We start from the raw sequence: 22,718 nt of genomic DNA, 5'->3' as shown, positions 1-22,718 counted from the left end.
CCCTCTGCCTTCCCCTCAGCCTCCCCCATCATGCTTCCATGTTCCCCTCTGCCCTTCCCCTCAGCCTCCCGCATCATGCTTCCATGTTCCCCTCTGCCCTTCCCCTCAGCCTCACCCCATCATGCTTCCATGTTCCCCTCTGCCCTTCCCCTCAGCCTCCCGCATCATGCTTCCATGTTCCCCTCTGCCCTTCCCCTCAGCCTCCCCCCATCATGCTTCCATGTTCCCCTCTGCCTTCCCCTCAGCCTCCCGCATCATGCTTCCATGTTCCCCTCTGCCCTTCCCCTCAGCCTCCCCCCATCATGCTTCCATGTTCCCCTCTGCCCTTCCCCTCAGCCTCCCCCCATCATGCTTCCATGTTCCCCTCTGCCCTTCCCCTCTGCCCTTCCCCTCAGCCTCCCCCCATCATGCTTCCATGTTCCCCTCTGCCCTTCCCCTCAGCCTCCACCATCATGCTTCCATGTTTCCCTCTGCCCTTCCCCTCAGCCTCACCCCATCATGCTTCCATGTTTCCCTCTGCCCTTCCCCTCAGCCTCACCCCATCATGCTTCCATGTTCCCCTCTGCCCTTCCCCTCAGCCTCCCCCCATCATGCTTCCATGTTCCCCTCTTCCTTCCCCTCAGCCTCACCCCATCATGCTTCCATGTCCCCCTCTTCCTTCCCCTCAGCCTCCCCCCATCATGCTTCCATGTTCCCCTCTGCCCTTCCCTCAGCCTCACCCCATCATGCTTCTATGTTCCCCTCTGTCTTCCCCTCAGCCTCCCCCCATCATGCTTCCATGTTCCCCTCTGCCTTCCCCTCAGCCTCACCCCATCATGCTTCCATGTTCCCCTCTCCCTTCCCCTCAGCCTCACCCCATCAGGCTTCTATGTTCCCCTCTGCCCTTCCCTCCCTCTCCTATGCCCCTTAACCCCCTTCCTTTGTCTGTTCAGCAGCTAATCCCCTCCTAACTAAACCCCATCCAAGGAATACAAATAATTGGGGCAGTAGCAGGATATTTACAAGCCATCACATTTGTTTACTCTGCTTGTCCGTTATGCCCATTTCCTTGTCCTGTATATTTAGACTGTTACGGTTTTGGGGGCAGGGACAATCAGCTCTATTTGTACCACACTTGCTACAGTGGGGGCCCATTCTACCTATCAGAAGTACCTGTATGGAACCCATGATCATCATAGGTCTGAGCCCGTCAAAATCTTTATCCCCACTCACCCCTGTGAGGCAGGGCAGGGCTATTATCCCCATTTTACAGCTGGAGAACCAAAGTGAGAAATGGCTACGTGACTTGCCCAAGGTCACAGAGGGAGTCTGTGGCAGAGCAGGAACCTAAACTCAGATTGCCCAAGCCCTACAAAAGCACCTTAAATGGCTGGATCATCCTTCCTCTTCCTGAACGGTCCCCAGGCACTAGAGCAATAAACCTGCTGTTACTGTGATCATCTTCAGTTCTTGTCCTAAAGTACCGGGCAGTGTTGCCGTCCACTGTTCAGCAGCACATCTCACTCCAGGAGAACTGCTGTTCTGTAGAGTACATGTCATGCTCTGCTGCCCAAGCCTTATTCAGGCAACGCTCACAGAAGAAGACGGCCATTTAAAAAAAAAAAAAAAAAAAAAAGAGGCCTTAAGGTTACACTATATTTGCATGCAGAGGAACTTTGCTCATACCAATCACGTAGTTCTATCCAATCCATGTATAAAAGTGTTGTTGAAACAACACGCATGAAACAACATATTTAGCGGCCAAGTAGCAAGGCCGCTTTGGACACTTTGTACATATGTTCACGTCCCAGTGACATACATCAAACGCTTTTGGAGCAGAGAGTGAGAGAGAAAGAGAGAGACACACACTCTGCAATAAACCTGAAGGTGGGAAGCACTTTGTACATAAGTTTAAGTCCCTTTTATAAATATATCTGTACCCTTCTGCCAGGTGGTGCCGGCAGGAACAAGGGCCAGTTTCAATATCTAGGGATTCCTCTTAACACTGCAAAAGAGAACCAGCTCAAGTCCCCACCCAGTAATCTGGGAAAACTAAACACCACCCTTGGGCACCTCCAAGAGGCAACATGCACCCCACTCACAAGCATTGAGTCTGTGTATAACAAATGAAAACTTTCCATAAAAGGGAGAGGGCACTCAGCATTTCTTTGGGAAAACACTGCAACAATCATTCAAAAGTATGCAAACCATTAGTAACCACCTGTTCCACAATATCTTGGGCAGTGTCAGTTGTCCCAGTTTCCCAGCTTGTGTTATGGAAGTCTGATGGATGAATGTCCCTTTAACACACAACTCCCCTTTCCCTCTGCTGCACCCCACTCACGGTTGGTTGTCCGAAGTCAGCAAAGTCCCAGAATTCAGGGGTGTGTCCACATGGCTCATTCCCACTCCTGAAAGGGGGGACTGATCAATGCCTCTGCTGCTGACCTCTATAGCCCCTGGCACCGCTTTGCTGCTGCTGCTCACCCCTGTCTCTACTGCCGCCTCTGCCTCTAGCTGCAATGTTGTGTTCTGAGGCTCCAGCGCTTAGCAATTTCACCAGGTAGTTCTCCCCAGACCAGATCTAAGGTTCATCCCCTTAGACCTGTTAATCAGTGATTTCACCTCTAGTGATCAGTGAGCAAAAACAAAGACTCTCAGCTGAGTTTGCTTCACACTGCCATTAAACACTAGAGGGGAAGGATCAAATTGTATCCAAAAGCGCCCTTTAAACAGACTTACCATCACCACATAAGAATCTGAAAAAACTCTTACTTAGAGAATTTTTCACTTGACCAGATCTCAAAGAGCTGGGAACTCAACTTTCACTAGCATGTGACATCAATACCCCCTTCTTAGCTATTGAGGTTACATTTAGGGTGACCCTCAACAATTCTGCTGCCCTTCAGTCATACAGTACAGATAGCACCATTTTATTACCGCCACATTCAAGATTAAAGTGATTTTTAACCCAAAACAGCAAAAATTGATCATTTTGGCAAAGCAGGTCTGTCTGCTGATCACCTTGGCAAAGTAAGTATGTCTATGCAAATACAGTTTGCTCCTGAGGTCTTTTTCCCCCAGTGCATCAACAGAAGGAAAAGGAGAGCTCATTCAGATCCTTACTCACATATCATATGCCTTTGGAGCAGGCGAAGGGCAGAGAGCATAGGTGCTGACTCTGTGGGTGCTCCAGCCCTGGAGCACCCACGGCAAAAAAAATGGTGGGTGCTCCAGCCAGCTCCCCCCACTCCCCTACCCGCCGGCGGCCCCACTGATCAGCGCCTCCCGCCCACCTTGGATCAGCTGTTCTGCGGCGTGCAGGCAGCACTGGGAGTGAGGGCGGGGGAGGGGGTGTAACTGGGCAGGAAGAGATGGGGTGGGGGTGGAGCGGGGATGGGGTGGGGTGAGGGAAGGGGTGGAGTGGGGCATGGTCTGGGGCACGAGGACCCCGCAGCACATCAGAAAGTCGGCGCCTCTGGGGGAAGAGAATAAATGGCTGTGTAGTCCAAGGATTAGGACACCCACTCGGGAGGTGGGAGACTCATGGTCCAGTCCCCCTGCTCCAGTGAATTTTTATTTATCCACAGTGGAACAGCTCCAACAGGAGAGACTTAGGGACCCTCTCCCCATCAGACTATCCCATAGCTCAGTGGCTGGCGCACACTCCCGAGAGACCCCTCTTCATATCCCTTCTCCCCCTCAGGCAGAGAGGGAAACTGAACCTGGGTCTCCCACATTCCAGGTGAGTGCTCCACCCCCTGGGCTAAAAGTTATAAGGTGGGTGCTGCTCTCACCTCCACTGCTGCCCACACCTTGAATGGGAGTCAATGTGGAAGGCAGCCCCGGAGCACACGTACCAGATCAGGCCCTGCACGTGAGATAGATGGGCAACCACCCGCCTTCCCTGGGTCATGGATTGTGCGGGGACTTAGGTAGGAGCTCAGCATCCTGACACCTCCAGTGAGGCAGCACGGTCTGTGCTCAGAGGCAAAAGCACCTAGGGAATTTTCCCCCTGAAAATGTAGGTGTCTGCAAGGCTTGGCGGGAGTGTTGTGGATCTCTGTGGAGCCTCAAACTGGGAGTTAGGTGTCTAATTCTGGGGTCTGGGTGTCTAAGTACCTTTGTGAATCTACCCCGATGTCCACTCCTAGTAATAAACAATAGTGATTTTGAGCAGAGTGAAGGCAAACACCTAGAACTTAATCCCACCCATTTTCAAAGGCTACACTTGTGTTAGGTCTATTAAAAAAAGCATCTAAAACTGTTTTCCAAAGGGGAACAGGTAAGGGGGGAGGAGGAAGTGTAGGATAGCCACATCTAAGAGTGAGTAACATGATGGAGCTGTGTGTCTGGCTTCATTACACAACCGTTACCTGTATGATTCTTTGGTTTAACTTTCTATTGTGTGGTCAGAAAACAATCTTCATGCAGCCTGAAGTTCTGTCTAATCTGATTAATGACGTCTAAGTATTGCTCTTCTACCTGCAGCTATAACGTGTCTAAATTTTCAAGTGGTTTCTCAGTTCAAACCCTTGATGAGATGTCACTGTTTCCACCACAGGCCTATATCCTAAGTTGGACAGTCTTAGCGTGGGCTTAGCTACCCCTTCACGTCTAATAATTTAACAGAAGATAAAAAGGTGCAAGCCGAACAGGGTTGCAGAGCATTAGATCTTGAGCTGAAGTGAGAAACCCCAGCCACCCATCTCAAAGAGGGACTCAAGGTACAATAACTATTGTACTTAGCATTTCTGTAGTACATTTTTTCAGAGAACTGACTAACTACAATTAAATGTAGTATTTAGTACTAATAAATAATATCCTATCTGGAGCCCTCAGAGGGCTTTAACATAAAAGACCCCTTCAGACCTTCATGCACCTGAAAGCAGCAAGAAAGTGCTCACATTCAATACACTCCCCTCCACATTTATTTAGTTGTTACAAGTGACCTTTAACAGTGTCACTTTCACATCACGCAGAAAAGCCACAGAAATTTCCCTTCAAACTCTACAGAATCAGAGTCTCCCCCTTTCTACTCTCAGTTGTGCTGAGTATGAGGCACATTATTTGCTGCTTTATTGCACCCAGACATTACCATGCACTTCACAGAGATGCTTTTATTAAGTTTTCCAGGGTCCCAGTCAGAGAGGTCAGGCCAGAGTAGCTCTAAATGCTTCTGACTAAGATGCTGCCAGAGCAGAGGGCACCGTTCACCTTGAGAACTTCTGGTTTGAAACAAATTCTGCCTAAGGCACCATACAATAGCACAGCAAGTGATCTCAGATCCTGCAAGAGTTCTCCACACACTTGCTATGACTGGTGAGCAAGCCTATTACCATTATTCCTTAAAGCACTATTGTTCGGTCCTCAGTCCTGCTAAACCCAAGGTGCTCCAACACTGGCTGATTTGAGACAGAAGGATGGAAGGAAGGACAGGCCTACAGTTAAAGCACTCGACTGGAGCTAGGAGATCTGAGTTCCGTTACCACAGATTGTTAAAATGGCCACTCTGTTCAGGTGCCTCAGTTTCTGGTTTCCTAGCTTGAGGCACCTTGGTGTGTTTTCCATAGGTGGGGATCATCCACAGCTGCCACTGACACTGGTGGGAGCTACAGGGTGCTCAGCGCTCTTGCAAAACAAACCACTTACTTAGCTTCTCAATCTATATAGACACCCAACTTTAGGCTCCTATTTTTGAAAAGCTTGGCCTAGATATAGTCTCAACTCTGATTGTCTTTAGCAGCAGCAGCATCTAGTGGTCAGGCGGTCCATTTTATTGACTACAGTATTAAATTGTTATTTCTACAGCACCACAAAATGGGGATAATTAGTATCAAACACACAAAACAGTATAGGAACATAATGTAAGTTGTTTGTTTGTTTGTTTGCTAGTTTTCCCCTCATGCATTTCCTTCCTGTCCCCCAGACTGAATCCTGTTTTCTATCCATATTTCTAAACACTCTAATCCCTGTGTATTCTTCTTCTTTGGTGTTCACAACTCATCCCAATTTGCTGTGATCTGGAAAACGTTAGCGTGTCACTTCTCCCCTGTCCCATACTCCTCATGTATTAATGGATGTACTTTCTAGAACTGGTTGAATTATTTTTTTTAAAACACAAAAACGGCTTTGACAAAAACAAAAGTTTCCTGTGGAAATTTGTCAGTTCTTATTGTTTTTGATAAAAAAAATTCATTGCAGTTTTGCAAGTTCTCTCTCTCTCATTGGAAAAGGGGAGAAAAGGACATGACTGTGTTTTCTTATTTAAAGAAATAAACTTTTCTAGTGGAAAAAGCTCAAAAAATGATAGGGGGGAAAACTGATGAGAAAATTAGCTGTGAATTTTGTAAAAAGTCCTGAAAGTTTTTGAACAAAGTTTAAAGTTTTTATTTATTCAATAATATTTGCAAAAAAGTTAAAATATTGACCAGCCCTATTACTATCTATGGGGTAGATATGAAGTCAATGAGTGTCGATTTCTACAGGAGTTGGGTCAGGCCCTATTTTAGATTTCTCTGTAGAACTTCCCAGATAAATTAGATTTGCATCCAACGCTCCCTGGTGCGTATATATACATTAATAAAAGCCCTTCAGGCTTCCCTTGGCCCCTTTTGATTATTAACTCATTCTGCTCTTAAATTTTTCCCTAAAATCCATAACAGACTGAACATATTTATGTTTGGTTGCTTCCACCCAACTTTTGCATTTCCAGGATGCAGCCGATCTACACTAAAAGATATAGAAATAAAATTAGAGTAACAGAAGTGGCCACTTTATCTAATATGACCTCCTGCATAACGCAGACTAGAGAACTTGAGATAGTAACTCCTGCATTCAGTGCAAATTATTTAGCATGATGGTCCCTCAAATTACTGTATGGAAAGTGTTTGTTATTCAGTACCCCCAATCCAGCTGCCAAAGGGACCTGGGTGCAAATTCTGCCCCTGGAACTGACTGCCACAACAGAACAAATGCTATTGGTTGTCTAACAAGTAACACCCGGAGGAAGAACAACGTTTGTTCAAAGAATTCCCAATTCCTACAACCAGGAAGACATGGTAAACAAAAGAAAATGGTGCTTTTAAAACCGCAACTAGAGATAATACACAAACTGCCACAGCAACATCATTAGTTGCTGGAATTAAAGCCTTGAACAAGCGTGGCTGACGTTGTAGTGGGGATGGGCTCTCTCTGAGCAGCTGCTGCACCCTTCCAGACTCTTCCCTCACCCTCTGTCATCCCTGCCTGTCTGACCCCCAGTAGGGACATATGTGGCAGCATATGGCCCCCCGCTGCTGCTCTCTCAGGAAACCTACACTGCACACCCAGCTCACCATCCCAAGTGCCAGCCCCGATCTTGTCTGACACCATAGCCACAGCCGAGGGCCAATTCCCTTCCCCCTCCCCACTCACCGCTGGGAAAGCTGCACCCCTTGGCTTCACAGTGCCCATACTGCAGGGGTGGCAGCAAAGGATTCCAGGATAGAAACAGGGGAGGGGAAGGTCACCACAGCAGCTTGAATGGGGTTGCAGGTACGAAGGAGGCAGCCAGGATTTTTGTGTTCTCAGGCAGGTGGGTGGGTTGGGGACAGGGAACCCAGTCACGGGTAGTTCAACGCTGTCACGTTATCAGTCTGTCTGTCTGTTCTGTGACAACTTCCCTCTTCTCTCCAGCCCTGTGACACCCCGACTAACTGCCAGGTAGTTTCCCCCTTGCCTGGCTCTGCCAGAAGCATCCTCCTTTGCTCCTCCAGGCCCCTGTGAGGTCTTGGACTAAGTAGACAAGGCCTGGGGGGACTGAAGCACAGACTTGCCATGCAGCTACATGGTCACCGTTAAAATATACACCGTAAGTGGGACATAACCACATTGTTAACTGGTGACGTTGCTAAGTAGGTCGGTGTTCGCATGCTCATCAGCTTCCAGTATTTCATCTGGTTAGTCACAGGGCTGCCCTAAGAGTGACTTGGTCCTTGACTGACAGGTTTTAAATTATCCTGCTATTATGTGAGGGGGAACATAACCCCCACCAGAGGCCGCTGCACAGGCTCCATTGGAAAGCAGCTGGTCATGATTATTTCTTGCACTATGTGCAGATGTTTCACCAAACACTGACTCTTCCAGGTCACCCTCAGTGTCCCCGCTGGCATCGGATGGCTCTGGGGGTCGGCTGGGCTGGGAACATCGTCCTGCTGGGAGCTGTGGTAGCGATGGGCGTGTGGGGTGAGTAACTCAAGGCTAGTTATTCACTTGTTTGTAATGCTGCACCCCGAGATTTCCTCTTCCCCCACGTTTCCACGGAGACTCTTTCTTGTTCCTAGAATCCTGGAAATGTAGGGCTGGCAGGCACCTCGCGGGGTCGTCTAGTCCAGCCCCCTGCACTGAGTCAGGGTTATCGATTCCAACACATTTGTGAATAAAATCATGGACGCTTCAACATTCCAAAGCAGAGCAAAATATCACATGAACAATGTGTAGCTAAGAGCTTGATACATGAACCCCTGTGATCCAGCTATGGCAACTCCTCTGTTAAGTGTGCAGGGAAAAGGGAAAGCATCTTACAATGATGCAATGAATGAGATTTTCTGTCTTGTTCTTTCTCTTTCCCTCCTCTAAATTTGTCATAGCATGTGCACGTGTTTGTTTTGCACACACACACTCTCAGTCTCAGATTGCGAACCCGGAATAGTTAACCGTGGTTCACAATCATGCTCTTTCCTTCCTGTCAAAAGGAAATTTTAAGGGCCTGGGGAATGACGGTGCCAAGGAGAGAACCGGCTACGGCTATAATTGCAGCACTGAACTGAAGGATTTTCCGTTCTGCTTCAAACAGTTTCTATGTGAACCTCCAGCCAGCAACTCAAGTAGTAATCTCTGCTCCTTTGCTCTCAGCTGCTTCCCCATATTTCAGTGACACCTAGTGGTCACTTGGGGTAACTCTCAGTGTGTACAGTACAAAATGCACTAAGGATCCTACTTGTGTAAAAAGAACAAGGAGTCCGGTGGCACCTTAAAGACTAACAGATTTATTTGGGCATAAGCTTTTGTCCCAAAGGGCTTTACAAACTAATTATAGTGTGAAGCTGGTAGGGAACCTAAATACAGACATCACTTACACTTTCCACTGGAAAAATTTCTTCTGACCTTTTAAAGAAGCGTTTGCACCCTATAGTCGCAGCAGACATTTGAAAATTCAGCACGGGGAGAGTCCTCAGGCTGGAGAAGTGCCTTTTCTTTGTTTCAAGAAATTTCACTTCGGCTCTGCTGAGCTGTGAACTTGGGAACAACCACCATTTCCACGCTAACGGGCAAGACTCTACTGTGCTTTTATGGACAAGCTGACCTGGTTTATCCCCTCCCAATTCTATCACATTGTCTGTGTAGCTACATTCTTTTCCTGGTCCTTCGGTTTCTTTATGTTTGTGCAATAAAAGTCAATGTTTCGAGAATTAAATACTCTAACTTTGCTATAGCAGAGCCCGCGCTCTGCTGTAATTTCCTTTGTTACAACTAATGGCTTGATCCAGCAAACACTCACTACTACATACAGGGTTTTCTACTCTGTGTAGCACCACTGACTTCAGACCCTACCCTTGAAATGAAAGCTAACTTTGCTGGGGCTTGGAAGCTGCAGGAGAGAAGCTTGCAGGGTCTACTGATGAGCTCAGAGGTGTGGGGGAAGGCGGAGGAGTTGGGTGTCACTTGTATGCAGAGCCCGAACTTCCTGTGGTTTCTCATGAGGAGGGTCAATGCTGCTGCTGGAGGTGAGCCCTGAGCTGCAGAGCCTGAGGGTCAGCTGGCAGCGGGCTCATTTCCCACCCCTGAATATCTGCTGAAAAGAATTCAAACCCAGGACAAGCCTGGCCAATGGAGGACGAAGAGGGGTACATGGTATGTAACCGTCGTCTGAAGATGACAACATCAGACTGGCCGTGTGAATCTGGGACCCAAAGTAAGTGACTTACTATCTCCCTGCGGTGTCCATTACTGACTGTGCCTTTACATGTTACCTGGCAGGGACGGGATGAGTGAAAATGCCTCGTTTGTGTGGAAATTCTGGATGTGCCATTGTGATACTCTGGTGACGGCGCAGATAACTGGAGAGGGTGGATAGAGATGACGTAGTGAGTGTGGGAGTATGTGGGGGAGGAGAGAGCTGGTACAGAAAGGGTGGGCTCTGCCTTCACTAGAGCGGGACCAGACTCTTGGCCCATGCAATAAATAGGATTTGGGGTGAGTATTTAAGGTAGGAGCTGGGGAAAAGCTAACAGGTGCTGAGGAGCCTGCTAATGTCAGACATGTTAGTAATACCAAGATGCAGGATCCAGTAAAGGATAAGGCATAAATTACCCTGTCCATCCTCCTGTTCAGCTGGACGACTAGACAGGAGGATGGGCAGGGTAAGATCACAAAAGTAAATTCTGCAAAAGGGCATCAAAGGTGTTAAATAAACATAGGCAGATGATCAAAAATGTGTGTATCTACAAATGCGAGAAGTGTGAAAGCAAGAAACAAGTGAATTGGAATGGACACTGATAGAAGACCTGATATAGTAGGTCATAGAATTCCCCAAATCAATGGGTCACTGTAGCACTTGACTGTGAATTTACAGGAAGGACAGATTAGATTTGGGAGTCGCATTGTGCCTGTATAATCTGCCTGGCTACAAATCCCAAGTGCTCAGAATACAGATACACTAATACGCACACTACCGGACCAGTTGACGAGGTCCCTCACAAGAAATCAGTAAGGAAAATAAGGACTTGTCTACATGGGTAAACTGACCAGGACAGTGATTTTAAAAGTGATTTTATTCCAGAATAATAAAGTGCACCTCTTTGAAAGTGCACTAATTATTCTGGGATAAAGAGATTTTTCATCAGAATAGAGTGTCCACCTGGAGAGCTATTTGGGAATAACCATCCGGTCAATTTCCCTGTGTAGACAAGCCCTAAGTATTGGTGGGGTGACTGGTAAAGTACTAGCCTGGCACAGAAACTGGCTAAGAGACAGGAAACCAGTAGTAGGATTTAATGGCCAGTTTCATCATGACAAAAGGTTAGCAGTGAGCTGCCACAAGGCTGGAATTACTCCGTCCAGCTCCAGTGTAGACGTATCCTTAGACCTTGAACAGGGTTTAACGGTGTGATGTCAGATCACGTCCGTTGGCTCAGTCCAACTAACACCTTCTAAAACTCAAGTCCAGACAAGGCAAAGGGCAGCACATGCTCTATAAATGAATCAAGTGAAAGCTAGGGCAGGAGCCTCATCTTTAATCTGACCAGTGTAAAGTGTACGTGTTTATGCTGGACTTCCAGAGTGTGTTAGCTAGCGCCTGGTGCCGCCCCTTTATATCCCAGACAAGGCCTGGGGGGACAGAAGCACAGACTTGCCATGCAGCCACATGGTCACTGTTAGAACATACACCGTAAGTGGAACATAACCACATTGTTAACTGGTGACGTTGCTAAGTAGGTCGGTGTTCGCATGCTCATCAGCTTCCAGTATTTCATCTGGTTAGTCACAGGGCTGCCCTAAGAGTGACTTGGTCCTTGACTGACAGGCTTTAAATTATCCTGCTATTATGTGAGGGGGAACATAACCCCCGCCAGAGGCCGCTGCACAGGCTCCATTGGAAAGCAGCTGGTCATGATTATTTCTTGCACTATGTGCAGATGTTTCACCAAACACTGACTCTTCCAGGTCACCCTCAGTGTCCCCGCTGGCATCGGATGGCTCTGGGGGTCGGCTGGGCTGGGAACATCGTCCTGCTGGGAGCTGTGGTAGCGATGGGCGTGTGGGGTGAGTCACTCAAGGCTAGTTATTCACTTGTGTGTAATGTTGCACCCCGAGATTTCCTCTTCCCCCACGTTTCCACGGAGACTCTTTCTTGTTCCTAGAATCCTGGAAATGTAGGGCTGGCAGGGACCTCGCGGGGTCGTCCAGTCCAGCCCCCTGCACTGAGTCAGGGTTATCGATTCCAACACATTTGTGAATGAAATCATGGACGCTTCATTGTTCCAAAGCAGAGCAAAATATTACATGAACAATGTGTAGCTAAGAGCTTGATACATGAACCCCTGTGATCCAGCTACGGCAACTCCTCTGTTAAGCATGCAGGGAAAAGGGAAGGCATCTTACAATGTGCAACGAATGAGATTTTCTGTCTTGTTCTTTCTCTTTCCCTACTCTAAATTTGTCATAGCATGTGCACGTGTTTGTTTTGCACATACACACTCTCAGTCTCAGGTTGCGAACCCGGAATAGTTAACTGTGGTTCACAATCATGCTCTTTCCTTCCTATCAAAAGGAAATTTTAAGGGCCTGGGGAATGACGGTGCCAAGGAGAGAACCAGCTACGGCTATAATTGCAGCACTGAACTGAAGGATTTTCCATTCTGCTTCAAACAGTTTCTATGTGAACCTCCATCCAGCAACTCAAGTGGTAATTTCTGCTCCTTTGCTCTCTCAGCTACTTCCCCGTATTGCAGTGACACCTAGTGGTCCCTTGGGGTAACTCTCAGTGTGTACAGTACAGAATGCACTTAGGATCCTACTTGCGTAGATCCTTTCATCCCAAAGGGCTTTACAAACTACTTCTAGCGTGAAGCTGGTAGGGAATCTAAATACAGGCATCACTTACACTTTCCACTGGAAAAATTTCTTCTGACTTTTTAAAGACGCTCTTGCATCTTATAGTTCGCAGGAGACCTTTGAAAATTCAGCGCAGGGAGAGTCCTCAGGCTGGAGAAGTGCCTTTTCTTTGTTTCAAGAAATTTCACTTAGGCTCTGCTGAGCTGTGAACTTTGGAAATGGTGGTGGTTCCCTTCTTGCTTGTGAGCCTCAGGAAAGCTTGGTCACATGCTAAAATCATAACAGCGTGAGCCTTCTAAAATGCTGGGCTCACCCTGTGTCTGGACATGCACTGCACTGGGAGCTGGCACAGCAGCTGTAGCTGGGATGGTGAGAGTTGGGCCAGGCTCCCCACAGCCCAGCACCTGACCATGTAGCTTTTGCCCCATAAGCTTCCCCCAGAGACAGGGCGAGAGCTGAGATGGGAACCTTCTGACAGCCTCCGAATCCAACAGCCCCTTCCCCCACATCACAGGCTTTTCCTACCACCAGCTAACGCAGTATGTCTGTGGCTGAAGGGATCGAGTCTGTGCTGACGGTTCAGGGTTCAGACCCTTGTGATGATTCATGCTGGGCATGTTGCTCCAGTTGCACATCATAGAATTATTGTTCTTTTATTTTTAAACTAGGAAATTCCATTCAAATAATGTTTAGGAGGCAAAATCAAGCACTTGGAAGTCAGGAAATGACAGATTTATGGTGCATGGATAATTCTGCCTCTTTGTGCATATGTATTAATAGACAAACTTTAATTACATGATCGTATACTATTGTTTTCTCAACAGGGCCTTGCCTCATTCAGTGCACAAGATGGACCCACAAGGGGGCAGAATTAAGGCTGCATGGACAACTAGAAATCTGGCATTTCCTAACTTTTGAGTGCTTGCCTTTGCAAGCTAAAGTTCTTTCAGTGTTATCTACATCAGTCATGGAGCCACAGGATCTGTGCTACGCCCCAGCTTTTCAATAGGCTCTTGGAAGGACCCCTTTGGCATGCCAGACCTGCAAAGGGCCCACTCTTCCTTAAGGGTAGGCTACGTGGTCTCCACACCTCCACAATTAAGTCTCTAGACTCCAGCAGTCCTGGTGCCCAGTGAATCCAACTGAGATAGACTCCAGGTCAGGGACTTGTACGTTCTTCAGGGACTAATGCACCTCAGCAAGTATCTGCAGTGACACCAGGCAGCCTTTTTAAACCAGAGCAGGGTTTACCAGTAAACAGGAATGCAGCACTGGGAAGTCCTTAGGTTAGCACAGAGAAGCAAAGGTTATGCCACAGTCCATGTAGCATTTAATTTCAGAAAGGGGAACTACACAAAAATGAGGAGGTTAGTGAAACAGAAATTAAAAGGTACAGCACCTGCAAGCTGCATGAAAACTTTGTAAAGACACCATAATAGAGGCTCAACTTAAATGTATACCCCAGTTTAAACAACATAGTAAGAGAACCAAAAAAGAGCCACCGTGGTTAAAGAACAAAGTAAAAGAAGCAGTGAGGCAAAAAGGCGTCCTTTAAAAAGTGGAAGATAAATCCTAATGAGGAAAATAGAAAAGAGCATAAACGCTGGCAAATGAAGTATAAAAATATCATTAGAAAGACCAAAAAAGAATTTGAAGAACAGCTAGCCAAAGACTCCAAAAGTAATAGCAAAAAAAATTTTAAATACATCAGAAGCAGGAAGCCTGCTAAACAACCACTGGGGCCACTGGATGATCGAGATGCTAAAGGAGCACTCAAAGATGATAAGGCCATTGCAGAGAAACTAAATGAATTCTTTGCATTGGTCTTCACTGTTGAGGATGTGAGGGAGATTCCCAAACCTGAGCCATTCTTTTTGGGTGACAGATCTGAGGAACTGTCCCAAATTGAGGTGTCATTAGAGGAGATTTTGGAACAAATTGATAAACTAAACAGTAATAAGTCTCCAGGATCTGATGGTATTCACCCAAGAGTTCTGAAGGAACTCAAATGTGAAATTGCAGAACTACTAACTGTCATCTGTAACCTATCATTTAAATCAGCTTTTGTACCAAATGACTGGAGGATAGTTAATGTGACGCCAGTTTTTTAAAAGGACTCCAGAGGTGGCCCTGGCAACTACAGGCCAGTAAGCCTCACTTCAGCACCAGGCAAATTTGTTGAAACTATCATAAAGAACAAAATTGTCAGACACATAAATTAACATAGTTTGTTGAGAAATAGTCAACATGGTTTTTGCAAAGGGAAATCATGCCTCACCAATCTACTAGAATTCTTTGAGAGTGTCAGGGTTCCCTCCCAATGCTGAACTCTAGGGTACAGATGTGGGGACCTGCATGAAAGACCTCCTAAGCTTATTTCTACCAGCTTAGGTTAAAAACTTCCCCAAGGCACAAATTCTCCTTTGTCCCTTGGACAGTATGCTACCACCACCAAGTGAGTTAGACAAAGATTCAGGAAAAGGACCACTTGGAGTTCCTGTTTCCCCAAAATATCCCCCCAAGTCCCTTCAACCTCTTCCCTGGAGAGGCTGGAGAATAATATACCAACCAAATAGATAAACAAGGTGAGCACAGACCAGACCATTGGGTTTTTAAGACACTAAAAAACAATTAGGTTCTTAAAAACAGAACTTTATTATAAAGAAAAAAGAAAAGAAGCACCTCTATAAAATCAGGATGGAAGATAAATTTTACAGGGTAGTAAAAGTCAAAACACAGAAGTTTCCCCTCTAGACAAAACTTTAAAGTTATAAAAAACAGGAATAACCCTCCCTCTTAGCATAGGGAAAATTCACAGGCTAAAACAAAAGATAACCTAATGCATTTCCTTGCTATTACTTACAATTTGTAATCTTAGATGCTTATTTCAGATATGGCTTTAGGAGATGTGTTTTTCCTGCCCTCGTCCCTCTCTGTCCCAGAGAGAACAACAAAGAGAGCACAAAGAAGCACAAACAAAAACCCTCCCCCCACAGATCTGAAAGCATCTTCTCCCCTAATTGGTCCTTTTGGTCAGGTGCCAATCAGGTTATTTGAGCTTCTTAACCCTTTACAGGTAAAGGAGGGATTTAATGCTTCCCTTAGCTGTATGTTCATGACAGAGGGGGTCAACAAGCATGCGGACAAAGGAGATCCAGTGGATATAGTGTATTTAGATTTTTCAGAAAGCCTTTGACAAGGTCCCTCACCAAAGGTTCTTAAGCAAACTAAGCAGTCATGGGATAAGAGCAGTTATGGGATAAGAGGGAAGGTTCTCTCATGGATTGGTAACTGGTTAAAAGATAGGAAACAAAGGGTAGGAATAAATGGTCAGTTTTCAGAATGGAGAGATGTAAATAGTGGTGTCCCCCAGGGATCTGTACTGGGCCCAGTCCTATTTAACATATTTATAAACAATCTGGACAAAGGGGTAAACAGTGAGGTGGCAAAATTTGCAGATGATACAAAACTACTCAAGACAGTTAAGTCCCAGGCAGACTGCAAAGAGCTATAAAAAGATCTCTCAAACCTGGGTGACTGGGCAACAAAATGGCAGATGAAATTTAATGTTGATAAATGCAAAGTAATGCACATTGGAAAGCATAATCCTAACTATACATATACAATGATGGGGTCTAAATTAGCTGTTACCACTCAAGAAAGAGATCTTGGCGTCATTGTGGATAGTTCTCTGAAATCATCCACTCAATGTGCAGCGGCAGTCAAAAAGTGAACAGAAGGTTGGGAATCATCAAGAAAGGGATAGAGAATATGACAGAAAATATCATATTGCCTCTATATAAATCCATGGTACGCCTACACCTTGAATACTGCATGCAAATGTCGTTGCCCCATCTCAAAAAAGATATATTGGAATTGGAAAAGGTTCAGAAAATGGGGTATAGAATGGCTTCCGTATGAGGAAAGATTAACAAGATTGGGACTTTTCAGCTTGGAAAAGAGGTGACTAAGGGGGGATATGATAGAGGTCTATAAAATCATGAGTGGTATAGAGAAAGTAAATAAGACAGTGTTATTTACTCCTTCTCATAATACAAGAACAAGGGACCACCAAATGAAATTAATAGGTAGCTGGTTTAAAACAAACACAAGAAAATATTTTTTCACACAACGCACTGTCAAACCTTGCCAGAGGGTGTTGTGAAGGCCAATACTATAATGGGGTTCAAAAGGGAGCTAGCTAGATTCATGGAAGATAGGTCCATCAGTGGCTATTAGCTAGGATTGGCAGGAATGGTGTCCCTAGCCTCTGTTTGCCAGAAGCTGGGATTGGGTGACAGGGCATGGATCACTTGGGGCACCTGCTATTGGCCACTGTCAGAGGACAGGATACTGGGCTTGATGGACCTTTGGTCTGACTCAGTATGGCCGTTCTTATTCATAGATTCATAGATTCTAGGACTGGAAGGGACCTCGAGAGGTCATCGAGTCCAGTCCCCTGCCCTCATGGCAGGACCAAATACAGTCTAGACCATCCCTGATGTTCTTATGGTGGCCATCCCTGATGTTCTTATGTTTTTATGGTGGCCAAGCCAGCGCTCCACACAGCCAAGCTGCTGTGGAATCAATTTGTTGGTTCTCTCCCCATGTTTTTTTGTCAGTCCCAAGTGAGAGCTTCTCTCTACCCCATGGCCAGCTCCTAACCTAGCTACCAGACACCTCTTGTTCCATTGTCCTCCCCAGAGCCACACTGAGTTCAGATGTTCTGCCTACCCGGTGTTAGGTGTAAAGTCCTTGGAGCTCCCATTGTTTTTCTGAATCCTCCATTGATATGTGTTGGTTTCAGCCAGTCCTTTAATGACCCATTCATGTCATCCAACACCAACACCACATCTCCTGCTCTGTCCCAAGAGCAGATTCCACCCTTCTGCAACCACTAGGCAGCAATGCCAAGTACTAACAGAAACAGAGGTACAAAAAGTATTATGGAAAATTCCCGTTTGGTCACAACATCCACGAACTGGAGATCAACCATCTCTAAGGCAAAACTCTAAGTGGCTGTCAAACAGTGCACAGCAACACTGCCCAATAGCTAAGGAGAGAAAGTGAAGGAGAATCCCAGCTGAGCCTGACGTGCATTGGCCACTACAATTCCAGGACTGGGGTGCGCACAGCCTCACCCATACCCCTCACTCCTGGCTGCAGCACCTCCTGCTGACTGAATATTGGACCTGTCCCCAAACAAAAATAAGGGTATTAGTTCTAGCTGCACGAAGGCTCTGTGATTGACCGGGATGAAGTTCAGCACTCATCAAAAATTCAGCTCCATTAACTGTTTCAATTTTCCCCTCCAGAGGGATCAGGGTGTAAGCTCTGCCCCCCAAACTGGCTACTGCACATGGACAAGTGCTACTGGGTGTCTAAAGAAAAAGCTCCCTGGAACAAGAGCCGCGACGACTGTTCGAAGAGGAGGGCTCGACTGTTAATGATTCGGGATCAGGATGAGATGGTAAATAAAACTTCTGGGGAGATGAGCATCATTAGTAATAATTAATACACAAAACCGCTGTTGTGTGTCAGTTAAGGTTATTCTATACATAAGGTACCTACACAAGCTAAAAAGCAAAGGACTTGAAACATTAAATGCATAACCTATGCTCTACAACCTGGCAGTGGACACTTCACTAGTAGCACAACATAGACCACAAAGAACGTACCACAACCTTAACTCTGTCCCAGCAGGGACAGAGGCTAAGTGACTGGCCCAAGGTCACACAGGAGTCTGTGCTGGAAAGGGGAATAAAATCCAGCGGTCCTGAGTCTCTGGCTAGCACCTGAACCACTATAACCTCCTTTCTCCCTGTCAGTTTATTGTTCCATGTCATTTACAGGCCTTCATACAAACTACTTCCAAAGATACAAACCAGCTCTGGCTTGGACTCACCATTACATTCCCTGCAAGGAAAAGGATTTGGGTGGACGGCTCCCTGTTAAATCAAACACTGTGAGTGTTGTTCTCCTTGGAGTCCATGTGAGCTGCCCAGCAGGGAGCAGGGGGTTGTTGGCTTTCCAGGTTGCTGTAGCAGAGGCTACTTATGGGCGCAAGGGATGTTCAGTGCTAGGCACAGTCCTCTGCACAGAGAGGTGATCAGACCTAACCCTCAATAGCTAATTGACATTCACAGTGCGGCTAATCCTGAGGGTTGGGTTTTGTAATGTGAACAAGTTGTGTCCACCTCTGGAAAACACCAGCCAACTACAGTATCATGTGCTAGGAAGTCTTATCAACCAGTGCTCTGTAAGAACAATTCAGGTGTTAAGGAAGAAATTTGTGAGAGGTGTCAGAATGAGGAAAAGTGGCTATAAATCTTGGTCAAAAACTAAACAGTGATTTTATTTCTTTTGTTTCCCAGGTTCATGGTAGTGGATCCTGCAGAAGGAAACAGCTGTGGGGTGATAAAAGCAGATCAGATTCATTTTGAAACCTGCAGTGCTGTATCGAAATGGATTTGTGAAAAAGACGCTCTCCTGATCTAGACAGTGACATTAGTGCTCTGCCCTTGTGTGTGTGAAGGACAAATCCTCTGTAGTGTCAGTCTGTCACGTGAATGATGAATAATGTAGGTGAGCTTCAAAGGGAAAAAATGGACTTATGCCCTTTTCCCCTCCCTGCTTTTCTTGCATTTGAAATTTGGGTCCTGTCTCGGCTGGACGATTATAGTGAAGGGAGAACTAGAGAAAAGACATCACAAGTAGAGGTGGGGGACAATTTTCCAATATATAGTTTATTTGCCAAAAAATGCAGTTTTGGGCTGAACAAGACTTTTCACAAACTGGTGTTGAATTCACTGAATAGTTTCAGCCAAAACAAAAACAAATAAATAAAATTCAGGGTAGGCTCACGAGAGGATTGGAGGAGGAAACAGCAGCTAACCCCATGCAATAGCCAAGTGGTTAATGCACCAGGTTTGAATCCCTGCTCTGGAACAGTGCGAATAGATTAACCATATACATCTAGATGTGGTTGTGCTATTTTAAGACTGTTTTCTGTCAGCAGCAGAATCCATTCCCAGGAAAGAGATCAACATACCTAAGAATCATGTCTGAGTACCACAAATATATAAATGCATGTCAAGCTGTCTCTAGGGCCACATTTTCACAAGGAGTCTCCCAGGCACAAATTCAGAGGCTGGGTTTGCATGAAGACCCCCACACTCTGTATCTCACAGGGCAGCACAGCTGTAGTGCTGGCTGTAGATAGCGGAGGTGGACAGGGCTTGGAAGGGCCAACACCACGTGGAAACCAACATGGAGGGCCCAAGGCCAAAGCCAACCTATGGCACCCAAGGGGTTGCAGGGAGGCTGTCTGCAGGAAGGAAGGTGTTGCAGTTTGTGGATACAGCAAGGAGCCGTGACCCAGTCTGAAAGATGCAAACCCCGGAAGGGCAAGAAATCATGAAAGGCACCAGGGAGCAACTGGAGCTAATGGGATGAATTGAGCAAGGGGGGAAATTTCAGGCTGGTGCTGAGGAGACGTTCCTGAGCCATGAGGTAGTTGGAGAATCTGGGATATTGTAACCCCCTGTAGTGTTTTTGGGGACCAGTGTGTTAAATGTCTGAACGGCTTCTGTAAGCTTGTGTTCTGCTCCATGGGGAGGGCGACCACAGCTCCTCAGAAGCTACAAACAGTGGGGGTTGATTGAGGTGAGTCACTAAACAACTCCAGAGAGATGCCACCCTGTGACAGCATGTCCCCCTGTATTCATACCCTACATTCTATTTTAATAATCTTTATACAAAATTTACCTTGTAAGGCATCGTTTGAAAACTAATAATTTGCTGGTCAATAATATCACCGTGAAATGTGTGTTGCAACATTATATGTGTAACACTTCTGCCATCAGAGTTAGCAGCCACAAGGGCCGGATTCAGTGTCTAGGGGTTCCCTTTCAACAAGCGGCTCGAGACCCCACTCACTGACCTGGACAATTACACACCAGCCCCAGGCACCTCTGAGAGGCAATATTTCCCCTCTCGCAAGCACAGAGTCTGAGTGTAGCAAAAACTTGTAATAAAAGGAGGGAAGTAATTTGGGAAAACACCACAACTAGGGCTCATAAACATAAACCATGAGCAAAAGACTCACGCCCAAGTAAGTTGGGCAGTGTCCTTTTCCCCTCAAGTTCTTAAGTCCAGCAACCCAAAAGTCCCTTTCATGTGCCCGACCCTTCTCTGCACCCCACTCACGATTGCTGTCCTTGGCCAGTGCAGCCCCACACTTCAGAGGTTCATCCACAGAGTTCACCTCCCACCCTGTGTGAAAGGCAGGGCTGGGGGTAAGGAGGCATCTTACACGCTGCACTGCTCAGGCACTCACTCGTCGCCCAAACAGCTGATTGCCGTGCCTCTGCGGGGCTCTGCTCTGGCCCTCTCCACCAGCCAAATTGCTGGCCACTTGCCACGCCTCTCTGTCAGCTACCCCCAAGATTTCTACAAGGCCCTCCACTTAACGCAGCTCTCAGTGATTTCAGCTGTTAGTGGGGGAGCCTCACTGCTGGTGCACGCTGGGCAGTCTCTTGCAATAGAGACACTGTCCCAAAGTAGGCCTAATACTCCGACCTAGGTATCAGTGATTTCAGTTCTACAGCATGTAACAAGACTCTTAATACAGTCTACATTAGCTTTTTCATTATACCATGGAAAGAGGAAGGGTCAAATGGTGTCTAGGACCCTTAAACAGGGCCCACACACCCCAGGTACAAACATCTGAGCCCTCTCTCTCTATATATATATATATATTCACTGGGCTTTGGAAGCCACGTCCCCTGCCTAGCGAGTGCTGTTTAGTTGAGGTTGAGTCCCTCAATTGGGAAATGCCAAGTACAGTTCTGCTACCCTTGATTCACATAACCAGGATAACAACGCTTTATTACTCCTGCCCCAATAACAAGAAGACTGGGGATCCCACATCAGCCAAAAGTGATCATTTGGACAAGCAATCCCATCATGCTGAGCACCTTGGCAGGGTGGGTGTGCCCATGCAAACAAGATCAGCTCCTGAAGTCCTTTTCCACTGCTCACCACTAGATGTCAGGAGAGACCTCATTCAGACTCTGCTTACATCTGTAAAGTTATGATTTCCCCCCAAATGGTGGTGTTGGCACCCATTCAAATGCACATAGCCCCATTAGGCAGCACTGGTGAAGCAGGTCTGAAACAAATTAATGTGTGTTTCCCTCAGTTTACATACAAGTTGTAAACAGTCCTCAGACTACAAGAGGGGGAAGACAGGAGACAAGGAAAAATCTGCATTTCAGGAAACACAGGCGAGATGAAACAGCGCAGAACTTTTCACCACCAGACATGTCGCTTTCTTTACTGTTTGAACAAACTTTGCTTTGAGGGGTGACCTTCAGGAAACTGCATCTCAAACAGTGACTGGACTATAAAAGTGAGGGGCAAAACACCCCATGTTCCCTCTCCCTACTCAGCTCTCTCTTTTCACCTAAGATGACAAAAGAAAAAGCTGTTGGACTTTGGGAGCAGATGCTGGCTTGAGAGTTTGGTCAGCAACGTTATTGTGATAATAGATGTCACCTTGTACCAAGTCTAGGTTCTTTAGTGTAGACAGCGTTTTATATTTATTGTTCTTGCAACTATTCCTGACTTTATGCTCATTATTTGTACTCACTTAAAGTCTCTCTTTGTAGTTAAATAAACTTGTTTTAGTCTTTAATTACAACTAATCCAGTGCTGTGAGTTGTTTGGGTAACTCCATAAAGTAGCAGACTGTGTATGTTGCATCCCTTAGGGTGGCAATGGACCGAGTAGATCTGGACTGTCCAGGAGAGGGCTGGACAGTGCAGAAGATGTTTTGGAGGAAAGTCCAGGACAGGGAGTGTGTTGGGGTCACCCTGCAAGTAGTGACCCAGGCTGGTGGACCCAATGTGGCGTGGGTGACAGGCTGCTGGACCAGGGCTGTGGCTATGCAGAGCCACTCAGGGCGTGACCTGCAGGCTGTTTGGCCCAGGTTGGGAGTTTCTGCACAGGATTGTGAGGCACCCCAGGCTGCAGGGCAAGCGGTGACACAGCCTCTCCCTGGTTGGGATCGCACCCTGGAACGTTTGGTTCCCACACTACCTCACAGGGGGTTTTCCAGAGACTGAGACAGAACTTAGACA

At 46.5% G+C, this 22,718-nt stretch overlaps 1 protein-coding gene and 2 long non-coding RNA genes across 7 annotated transcripts in view; 2 read left to right on the top strand and 1 right to left on the bottom strand.

The window, feature by feature from the left end:
- LOC101931364 (killer cell lectin-like receptor subfamily B member 1B allele C) overlaps window positions 1-7,781 on the bottom strand; it is a 32,060-nt gene extending 24,279 nt beyond the window's left edge. Inside the window, exon 1 of one of the 5 annotated variants that reach the window (XM_065564241.1) lies at window positions 7,396-7,781. The gene's annotated coding sequence lies outside the window, so the exon portion shown is untranslated. Of the gene's footprint in view, window positions 1-2,200; window positions 2,563-7,395 lie in introns of those variants that run through there. The other 4 variants (XM_065564240.1, XM_042848005.2, XM_042848004.2 and 1 more) reach the window with 4 other exon arrangements.
- A 91-nt stretch (window positions 7,782-7,872) lies between these two features.
- LOC122173453 (uncharacterized) lies at window positions 7,873-12,781 on the top strand. The gene is made up of 4 exons (XR_006173915.2): window positions 7,873-8,205; window positions 8,715-9,934; window positions 11,686-11,784; window positions 12,293-12,781. It is a non-coding gene; the product is annotated as an uncharacterized LOC122173453 (long non-coding RNA).
- Window positions 12,782-12,784: 3 nt separating this feature from the next.
- On the top strand, window positions 12,785-20,338 carry LOC135974931 (uncharacterized). The gene is made up of 4 exons (XR_010591992.1): window positions 12,785-13,644; window positions 17,892-18,046; window positions 18,429-18,541; window positions 18,951-20,338. It is a non-coding gene; the product is annotated as an uncharacterized LOC135974931 (long non-coding RNA).
- Window positions 20,339-22,718: the final 2,380 nt, after the last annotated feature.

The sequence above is a fragment of the Chrysemys picta genome, chromosome 12 (genome assembly GCF_011386835.1).
Source record: "Chrysemys picta bellii isolate R12L10 chromosome 12, ASM1138683v2, whole genome shotgun sequence".
Taxonomy (NCBI): Eukaryota; Metazoa; Chordata; order Testudines; family Emydidae; genus Chrysemys; species Chrysemys picta.
This window is presented reverse-complemented; position numbering and strand designations above follow the sequence as displayed.